This window comes from Canis lupus, chromosome 18 (genome assembly GCF_011100685.1).
Source record: "Canis lupus familiaris isolate Mischka breed German Shepherd chromosome 18, alternate assembly UU_Cfam_GSD_1.0, whole genome shotgun sequence".
NCBI classification, from domain to species: domain Eukaryota; kingdom Metazoa; phylum Chordata; class Mammalia; order Carnivora; family Canidae; genus Canis; species Canis lupus.
This window is the reverse complement of record NC_049239.1, coordinates 5,334,762-5,345,881: the sequence shown is the minus strand read 5'-3', so window position 1 is coordinate 5,345,881 and position 11,120 is coordinate 5,334,762. Positions and strand designations below refer to the sequence as shown.

Genomic DNA, 11,120 nt, shown 5'->3' with positions numbered 1-11,120 from the left:
ACATGACAACTGCTGTTGTTCCAGGCACATTACTCATTAAAGCACCAAAGCTGACTTGTAATATGGGATCTTCTACTAGATAACATTGCAAAAACACAAGTATTTAGAATTAACTTTTTGTTTTTCTGATTAAAAATTTTATTTTAAAAAACTAGCAAAGGCAAAAGAGTAGTAAAAATTAAAAATAATAAACCCTTAAAAATTACTAGAGCATAGTTAACAAACAATGCTACATTAGTTTCAGGTGTACAGCAGAAGATACAGCTTCTCTATAAGTTATAATATGCTCACTGCAAGGGTAGCTGCCATCCGTCACCATCCAACCTTATTATAATACCTATATTTCCTATGCTCCACCTTTTATGCTCATGGCTAACTCATTCCATAACTGGAAGCCTGTATCTCCCACTATTCCTTTACCCATTTTGCTCATTCCCCACCTCAACTCCCACTCTGGCATCCATCAGTTTGTTCTCTGTATTTATCTGTCTGATTCTGCTTTTTGTTTGCTTATTTATTCCTTTGTAAAACCCCTAACTTTAATTCAGACATCTCAGAGGAAACATGATTAAAATTTGATGACATACACAAGATAGTTGAGATTATACTAATTTACACAATCTTGTCTGTTCTTCTGATTAATTTTATATCATGCATACATTCCAATATGAGAAAAAAAACATTTTTTATGATTGTGTAGTATTGAAAACCATGGATTTAGTATAATATTTTAACTATTCCCCTACCTTGGAGAACTATTATTAAAATATTGCCTGAATCTTTTATAAAATATATATTTTTAAGATTTTATTTTTTTATTTGAGAGAGAGAGAGAGTATGTATGCATGGGTTGGGGATGGGGTGGGAGGGAGGGGCAGAGAGAATGGGGGAAACAGATTCCTCACTGAGTAAGGACTCTGATGCAGGGCTGAATCCCAGGACCCTGAAATTATGATCTGAGACGAAAGCAGACACTTAACAGAGTGAGCCAGTGATCCACCCAGGTGCCCCTATTACCTGAATCTTTGGTTATTTATTTCCTTAGGGTAGATTCCTCAAAACAATTATATAGTAATTTCTTTATATATATAATATTTATTATAAATAAATATTTATAATATTTATATTTCTATATAAATGTATATATTTATTTATTTACTGAAGTTCAATTTGCCAACATATAGTATAACACCCAGTGCTCATCCCGTCAAGTGCCCCCCTCAGTGCCCATCACCCAGTCACCCTATCCCCCCCGCCCACCTCCCCTTCCACTACTCTGTTCCTTTCCCAGAGCTAGGAGTCTCTCATGTTTTGTCACCCTCTCTAATTTTTCCACTCATTTTCCCTCCTTTCCCCTATAATTCCTTTCACTATGTCTTAAAAACTATGGTATCCTTCATGAATTTGCATGCCATCCTTGCAGAGGGGCTATGCTAATCTCTGTATTGTTCCAATTTTAGTATATGTGCTGCCGAAGTGAGCACTACAATAATTTCTAATACATTTTTGACACTTGCAATGTGGTTGAAAATTTTCATCTACTGTTTTAGTTGCATCCCACATGTTTAAATATGAACTATTTTTATTTTTATTTTATTATTTAAAAAAATATTTTATTTATTTATTCATGAGAGACATAGAGAGAGAGGCAGAGACATAGGCAGAGGGAGAAGCAAGCTCCCTCTGCAGAGCCTGCTGTGGGACTCGATCCCAGGTCTCTGGGATCGCAACCTGAGCGGAAGGCAGATGCTCAACTGCTGACCCACCCAGGCATCTCATGAACTATTTTTATGATCACTGAGATCATAATTTCTAATTTCCCTTTTGATTTCTTATTTTATTCATGTGTTATTTGAAATACAGTTCCTTATTCCCAAACATGTAAGGATTTTTAGTAAACATTTAGATATTGACTCTTAGATTAATTGCACTTTAGTCGTAGGACATGCTTTGCATGTTTTAAATTCTTTAAAGTTGTTGACAATTGTTTTATGGCTTGGCATATGGTGAATATTTAAATGCTGTGTACATATTCAAATAAATATGTATAAATTAGTGTAGTTTCTATATACATAGGTAGGTCCTATACATACCAGTTAGGTTAAGCTTGTTGATCATAATTTTCAAATATTTTATTTTATTGTTAATGAGTATTGCTTATTCTATTGATTATAAAAGACTCAGATTATTTCCAACTATGAATATAGATATGTTATTTTCTCCTTAAATTCTATCAAGTTTTGCTTTATTATTTTAAGGCTAAATTAATAGATGCATAGGCATTAAGAATTGATTTGTTTTCTGACAGAGCCAGAACCAGGATGAATCAATTGAGGTGCTTAGGATACATCATTTTAGGGAGGTTCTCATGCTCAGAGTCATACAAGTACAGAATTGGTAACTGAGAGTGAGTCCTTTAAATGATGTGCCAGGTGCCTCACTTACTTCACCTTGTCCCAGTCTAGACTCCCCTAAATTAAAATGTTATCATTATGATGTTCTCTTGCTCCTCTTTCCATCTACTGTTATCATTTTATTTTCCTTAAAGGCCTTTTGATTTCTCTTCTTATCTTTTTAATTTCTCTATTCTTTTATTTAGGTGTGTTCTATAAAGTAAAACTTTGCTTTCTGAAATTTTTGTTTTCCATATGACAAATCTTTAGCTTTTGAGTATGGAAATCATTTATAGTCAGTATATTTACTCATAATTTGTTCCAATTTACCCTCTTATTATTGGTTTGCTATTTATATCATCTGATCTATCTTTCCTTTTTTTGTCTTCATTTGTAAGGTTTTTTCTATCACTCTATATTTCCTCCCTTGACTAGTTAGTAGTTACATTGTCAGTCTTAGTTGCTCTTTTGTATCTTTTGAAGTAAGTAATATGTCTTTTTCTCTGATTACTTTCAGAGTTTTCTTTTGACTTTGTTTTTCAGCATTAGATGTGCTTTTTAAAATTTATCTTGTATGTTATTAAATATGTGGTATGATATCCTTTGCTGTCTTTTCAAATATTACCTCTGTTCCAACTTACTCCTCTGATTCCAAGATTCCAATTTATATGTATTTTGTGTATTAGATCTTTTCTACATTTTTTCATTTGTTCCTCTGTGCTTCCTTCTGGAACTTAGATGAGGAGTAATTATCTAGGATCCATGGGCCACACTTTGAAAACTGCTCTCCTACGGTGCTACCCTCAAAAATAAACAGCTCTCCTTTCTTAATGGGCTCTGAATCTTAATGGTTTTTCTTCCTAGCCCCATGAGTCTTTAGAACACACTGTTCATTTTCTTACTTTGTATGAGACCCTACATTATGATGAACAGATTCCCTTATGAAAACACAAAGAGAAAAGTTTTATTTCTCTAGATATTCTTCTTCTTGGATTTCAACTACATAATACCTCACCATCTCTTTAGTTCTACCTGCTTTACATATGTTTAATCATTTTCTTTAGCTCGTCCTGTTGTTCTTTTGGAGAGGCCAGTTCCAATTCCCTGTTCAGATAATATTGATAGCAGATCCTCGTCCGTTTCATTTTGAATTAAACTTTTCACCATCATCTTTAAAGCAAGAGTAATCTGAAAGTAAAAATGTGATTATTTTAAAACGTTTTATTAAGACATTTAAAATATGCACAGCTTTAGAATAGAGAATTTTCATTTCGGACATTTCTGTAATGAGGGGTACACATCATCTCCATAGTTAAATTTGTCAGTAAATAAAAATGATACTCCATACCACTTTATATGACCAGTGTTTATATTTATATAGCATAGGCAAGGTTAAGTCTAAAAAAATGCTTTTAAGTATTACTTTTAATTCATTACCTTGTACATTCATTTGAAAATATTTTCCTACTGAGAAAAAACTTAAAATGGAAAATTTTACACATATAACGGAAAGATATATACCTTTTTAGATCAGTTTCTATCATGGTTCCTTAAAATTCAGGAAAGTGATGCCCTAATATAGCTAAATGGTATTAATGTTTGCTATTTTTAGTTCTTTCAAGATTGAAAGACTTTAATTCTAAGCTGATAAAAATTGCTAGTTTAATTATGGAATAGCTGAAATACAGAAAAGCCTTATTAATTTAGAGTCCATTAATACAGAATTTGAGATAATTTGAAAGGCAAGAGTGCTATTCATGCAATTTACGGATAAATAATTTTCACAAGTAAGTTAAGTATAAAGATTTTATAGGGACTATTTACTATTCTAAGAGAAAGAATTTTTAGCCACATTAACAACATCAATTTGCTGAGTTAATTCAGAAAGATTTTTATCTGTACATTACTGAAGATCCATTAGGTTCAGACTTTATTAGCATAGTTCATTATGCCTTCTACATGTAATATAAAGCCTCTTCTTTTTAATATTCTAGAATTTCTTCTTTTCTTCGCATAGAGCAACCATGCACCTTTCTACCCCAAGTATACAAACCAGTCTTCTATATGCATTGGATTAGTGTGTTTAATATTAGGCTTAATATCAAATAAAGCAACATCTGACCAAAAGTAGTCAAGTAAATGTAAAAAAGTAAATAAATATACACTTACAGTTATATGTCATCATGTGGAAACCAACTGGTAGATCAAAATTATCAGCTAATCTAATCAGATAAACAAAGAATCTATCTCAGCTATATTTACTTACAGACACCAAGGGGAAGCTAGAGCAAGCTAACAGTCAATTGAGGATTGAGGCTTGCAGGGCCATACTAGAGTCCCTTTTAAGCCATTATTATATCGTTAAGGAGTTTTAAATCTCATCCATCTCATGTCATTTATGTAGTCAACTAACTTTATAAAAATACATGGAACATTCTTAGTTTTAGGCAATATAAAAAGACCAGTTTTTTAAAAAAAATAGTAAGTTAAGGATAATGAAGGAAGAATATGGTAACTATTTACAAAATAGTATAACTTTTGACAAAGAAAAACTTAAAAGAACATAAGCAAAAGTATATTAAGACTCATCAAGGGAGTGCTTGGGTGGCTCACAGATTAAGCATCTGCCTTTGGCTCTTGTCATGATCCCGGAGTCCCAGGATCAGCCTGAATCAGGCTCCTTACTCAGTAGGGAGTCTGCTTCTCCCTCTGCCCCAAAATGGGCTCATACTCTCTCTCTCACACTCTCAGTCTCTCTCAAATAAAGAAATAAAATCTTTTTTAAAAGACTCATCATAAAGTTTTATCATCTGGGGTAGATAATACATCAACACACAATAAGATGTGTTTCTATTAATATAAATACATTATCACCAGTAAGTGACAGATTAAAATGCTCAGTAATAAAATAAAATTATAAAGTAACTGGGAATAATTTAAAATTGGCCATAAATGTTTTCATATATATGAAGGACACATAAGACTCTATAATGAAGTCAACTTTACCCAAATAAATCTTTAAGTTAAATGCTACTCCAAAGGATATTCTCATTCTAATATTATTTATTGCTTATGTTTACGTAGTCACATAGTTTTTATTCACTAATTAACAACACCCCCCCCCCAAATTTATTTAGCACATTGTATATCCTAGTAACTCCTTTGCATGCAAAGGACACTGTTAATGAGATAGAAAATGTTCTTGCTTTTATAGGTATGTTTTCCCCCCAAGATAAGACAACAAAACATCAACAGTGAAAAAATAAACCAGAAAAAAAAGTGATAAAGTAATCAGATGTGGTAAGTGTTATACCAGGAACCACCATCCTGTGATATGCTAGAAATTGGGGTTGCTTTCAGCTGGGGAAGTCAGAGGGATCTTCAGGTACACCTCCCCTCAGTGACATGTTACAGGATTTGTCACTCAGACTTCAGGTCATGCAGATTCCTCACATAGTCATAAGGGATAGTTAAGAATGGTGACGTATTTTGAGGGCAGATCAAATGAACAGATCTTGTTGATCAAATGAATGACGAGGAAAAGAGAAATCAGGGATAAATCCTAGAGTTTTGTCTCATGATAATAGATGGTTATAGATATTGAATCCCCCATTTGATATGAAAAGATTCACCTAAGTGGCACTGCATACACAGCCTCATTACTTTTGTGCTGTTTGCAAAGCTTCTAGAAAGAGTTGCATATATTTGCTTCCAATATACTCTCATACTCTCTGAACCAGTTTGTCTCCATAGTCACTGTTGTGGCTCAGGTGAGGAGAGTCTTCTCCAGTGCCAAATCCAAAGATCAAGTCTCACTTGTCAGCAATGGACACAGTTGGACACATCTTCCTTCCTGAAACTCTTTTCATTTGGCTTTCAAAATGTGACTGATCTGGTTTTCTCTCATCACACTGACACTAAGAAGGGAAAGTCTATAAAGGGTTCCAAAATATGGGAAGCAGAACTATGTTCTGGAGATTTCTTGAATAAAACATATATGTATACATTCAATAATTTGGAGAATGAGTAGGTTTGGGAGGATGGTATTTTTTTTTTTTTTTGTCCTTTAAATTTGTCAAGGAATGTTTATAGCTCAGAATATGGTCTATCTTGGTGAATGTCCCATGCAAGCGTGAAAGAATGTGTATTCCGCTCTTGTTGGATGACGTTATCTATAGATGTCAATTATATACAGTTGGTTGATGGAGTTGTGGAGTTAAACTATGCTTTCTGATTTTCTAATCCTGGGAATATGTCCATTTCTTTTTTTTTCTTTTTTTTTTTTAATTTTTATTTATTTATGATAGTCACAGAGAGAGAGAGAGAGAGGCAGAGACACAGGCAGAGGGAGAAGCAGGCTCCATGCACCGGGAGCCCGATGTGGGATTCGATCCCGGGTCTCCAGGATCGCGCCCTGGGCCAAACAAAGGCAGGCGCCAAACCGCTGCGCCACCCAGGGATCCCAATATGTCCATTTCTGATAGAAGGGTAAACAAGTCTCCAACTATAATCGTGGATTCATCTATTTCTCTTTAATGTCATATCAGATTTTACCTCATGTATTTTGATGCCATGTGTTAGATGCCTACACATGAAGGACTCCATATCTTCTTGGAGAATTGGCCATCTTATGCCTCTCTTTATCTCTGATAATTTCCCTCGTTTTGAAATCTGTTGTGCCTGAAAATAATATAGTTACTTGTGTTTTCTTTTGATTAGTGTTAACATAGTGTATCTTTCTCCATTTATCTACCTTTAATCTATACGTGTCTTTATATTTACAGTGAATTTTTTATAGACAACTTAGAGTTAGGTCTTGGTTTTTGATCTTCTCTGACAGTCTCTGTCTTTTGATTGGTGCAATTAGACCATTGGCTTTCAAAGTGGTAATTGATATAGTTTGAATAATATGTACCATATTTGTTACGGTACTATATTTTTTTAACATTGCTTATTCTTTCTATTTTTATCTTCTACTCTTTTTTCTGCCTTTTGAGGCTTTCAATATTTTATATGATTTCATTTTCTTTTGTTTCTTAATATATCAGTTATACTACTCTTTCTTCTTTTTTTTTAGTGAGTATCTTAGAGTTTGCAATATATACTTAAAATGGATCAAAATTCACCTTCAAATAACATTATACTGCTGCTTCATGAGTAATGTAAGTCCCTTCTAATGACAAATAATCCTCAATCCTCATTCCTATTCCTTATGCAATTGCTTTTATTCATTTCATTTACAAAGAAGCATATATGATATATAAATAAGCATAGATAATTAAATATATTCTTGACATTAGTATTTTGAACAAACTGTTATTGTTAGATCAATTAAGAATAAGAAAAAAATTTATTTTACCTTCATTTATTTCCCCTTCTCTCACGTCCATAGATTTGAGTTTCTAACCTGTATCATTTTCATTCTCTCTAACAAACTTATTTTAATATTTCTTTCAAGGCACTTCCATTGACAACAAATCTCATTTTTTTTTGGTGTGTGTGTGGAAGCAGGGAGTCAAGGCAGTTTATTAGCCCCTGAGCATCTCCCAAATTCTCTCAATTTTTGTTTCTCTGAAAAAGTCTTTATTTCTCCTTCAATTTTTTTCTCCTTCAATTTTTAAACATATGTGGGTTTTTTTCTTCCCTTCCCTTAACACTTTCAATATTTCTCTATTCTCTTCTTCCTTGCAATAATTTCTGAGGAAAAGTCAGAAATTACAATTCTCATCTTTGCTCCTCTGTAGTTTTAGTCCTCTGGTTTCTTTCAGAATTTTTTTTTCTTTGACTTTCCATAGTTTGAAGATGATATGGCTAAGTGTAGTTTTTAAAGCATTTATCCTGTTTGGTGTTTTCCGAGATTTGCAGTTTGTGGTTTAGTGGCTGATATTATTTCATGGAAAATTTTCAGTCAATATTGTTTCAAAGATTTCTTCTGTCCTTTTCTCTCTTTCTTCTTTCTGGTATTCCTATTATTTTATCCATTGAAGCCCATAGCATATTAATCATAGTTGTTTCAAATTCTCCGTCTGATGTTGGGGAAAGGGAAGTTTTCTATAGCTTTTTTATTATTACTACCAATTATTATTATTATTATTACTTTAGTTCTCAGTCTTATAGTGAGCTATACCTCTGGACTGTGAGCTTCAGATGTATTTCTCAGATTTTTTTCTCCCCCCTTAGATGTGACAAAATGGCTAGAGAGGGCTAGAGTTCACTGTTTACTTTCTCCTGTGTGGAAAGCTAAAGCTGGCTAGAGTTGAAATTTCTCTTCTCCCCAAGTCAGCCAGGCTCTGATAAAACCCCAGCAGGTGGAATAGTTCATCCTGAAGGTGGCTTTGTTAAAAACAGAATGTGGGGTGACTGAGTGGCTCAGGCAGTCAACCATCTTCTTTTGGCTCAGGTCATGATTCAAGGGTCCTGGGATAGAGCCCTGTATCCAGTGCAGAGTCTGCTTCTCCCTCTTCTTCTGTCCCTCTTCCCTCCCACTCTGTACTCTGTCTCTCCTTCTAAATAAATAAATAAATAAATAAATATATAAATAAATAAATAAAATCTGAAGAAGAAAAAGAAGAAGAAGAAGAAGAACAACAACAACAACAACAACAACAACAGAATGGTCTGGGATATCTCAAAATGATCCTTTTTCCTGAACACTGCTAGAAGCACAAGGGGATTTTCCCATGATCTTCACTGTGAGAACCTGACTCAGTTCTTGGAAGTAAAACTCTCAAAACTGTGTGGGGTGCCCCTATGACTGGGTCCCTGTGAAGTTTTTAGCTCTCAGACTTAACCATTCTAAGCTACCAGCAATTAATCTACTATAGTTCAGGTTTTCCTATTGCAGCATTGGTTCCTGTTGAGATTTCAGTTTATAAATGTCTGCTTTGCTAACTTGTGATTCTCCATATTCACCTTTTATTCTCTCCAATCTCGGGGACATCAGTTTGTCCTGTGACCTCATTTCTCTTATGGATCTAAGAAGAGTTATTGATTATTTCAGTTTGTTCAGCTTTTTATTATTTATTGGTGAAACATACTGGCTATTTCTAAGTTTTTATCTGTGGAATCAGAGAAACCCCCCCCCTTTTTTTTGAGGAAAGAAAATTTCCTTACAAAAAGTGGTGGCAGGTTTCCCATATTTGATAACTATCTGCAATAAAATCATAAAGCTTTCTGGTTCCAAAAAAATCAGATTTCTCTCTTTAGTAATTATAGGATGAAATATCTTAATCTCCTGATAAACAGAAATCATCAATATTTTAAAATAGTAATAGCTAAATAAATATTAATAAAACCAGTAATAATGATAGCTAAAAGTTTTTAAACTAGTAATGCAAGAATGTTAATATAAAAGCAGTTAGAAATATCATATCACATTTGTAAAGACTTTGTTTCTGTAGTGGTAACATTTAGTTTATATCCTGATTTTAAATCTACAGGAAAAAAAAAAAGGGTAGTTGCTCAATGTAACAAAGGTTTTATATCTAAAACCAAAATTCAACGTACACATTTTATAGGAAAGTTAAGGAAAATAGATTAACTATACATTAATTTTGTATAAAACAAATTATAAATTTAAGGTTATTATAAAAATGTTAACATTAGGAAAATTTGATTTACCATGTGATATAAGATTTTGATAATTTTGAAAGGTAATATTCACTAATCCATTAGAAGACAGCTGATATTTTCATAAAGAAAGGTTAAGGGATATTGGAATAAATGGAGAAAAAGTTTTGTTTATATCTTCAATATCAAAATAAAAACAATTTACATTATGGGTTAAATGTAAATAAGCAAAAAGATTAGAAGACATGAAATATTTAACATACAGTAGGAAATCTTATTTACTTACCTTTGTTATGTTACGTGGATCAGAAAAGTGAATATTATCATGTCCAAATATATGCATTGGGGAATTTTTTTTTCTGTATAAGTTTTTATTGGAGTTCGATTTGCCAACATATAGAATAACACCCAGTGCTCATCCTGCCAAGTGCCCTCCTCAGTTCCCGTCACCCAGTCACCCCCACCCCCCACCCACCTCCTCTTCCACCACCCCTTGTTCACTTCCCAGAGTTAGGAGTCTCTCATGTTCCATCACCCTCTCTGATATTTCCTACTCATTTTCTCTCCTTTCCCCTTTATTCCCTTTCACTATTTTTTATATTCCCCAAATGAATGAGACCATATAATGTTTGTCCTTATCCGATTGACTTACTTCACTCAGCATAATCTCCTCCAGTTCCATCCACATGGAAGCAAATGTTGCGTATTTGTCGTTTCTAATCGCTGAGGAATATCCCACTGTATACATAGACCACATCTTCTCTATCCATCATCTGTCAATGGACACCGAGGCTCCTTCCACAGTTTGGCTATTGTGGACTTTGCTGCTATCAACACAGGGTACAGGTGTCCCGGAGTTTTACTGCATCTGTATCTTTGGGGTAAATCCCCAGCAGTGCAATTGCTGGGTCTCAGGGCAGATCTATTTTTAACTTTTTGAGGAACCTTCACACAGTTTTCTAGAGTGGCTGCACCAGTTCACATTCGCATTGGGGAATTTATTTAATTTATTATCATGCAGTCATTAAAAGCAAAGGTCATGAAAACACTGTAGATGTTTTAAGCAAGCAACAAAACTCAAAATAATGTGTAAGCAGCTGTTACAACTATGTGTGACATATTAGTCAGTAGGTCCCATAATGTCGTATTTTGGCATTT

The 11,120-nt window shown here is 33.7% G+C and overlaps 1 non-coding gene across 1 annotated transcript; it reads right to left on the bottom strand.

Moving 5' to 3' along the window:
• Positions 1-1,380: 1,380 nt before the first annotated feature.
• Positions 1,381-1,484, bottom strand: LOC119864334. Its single transcript, XR_005373720.1, has one exon. It is a non-coding gene; the product is annotated as a U6 spliceosomal RNA (small nuclear RNA).
• Between the last annotated feature and the right edge of the window lie 9,636 nt (positions 1,485-11,120).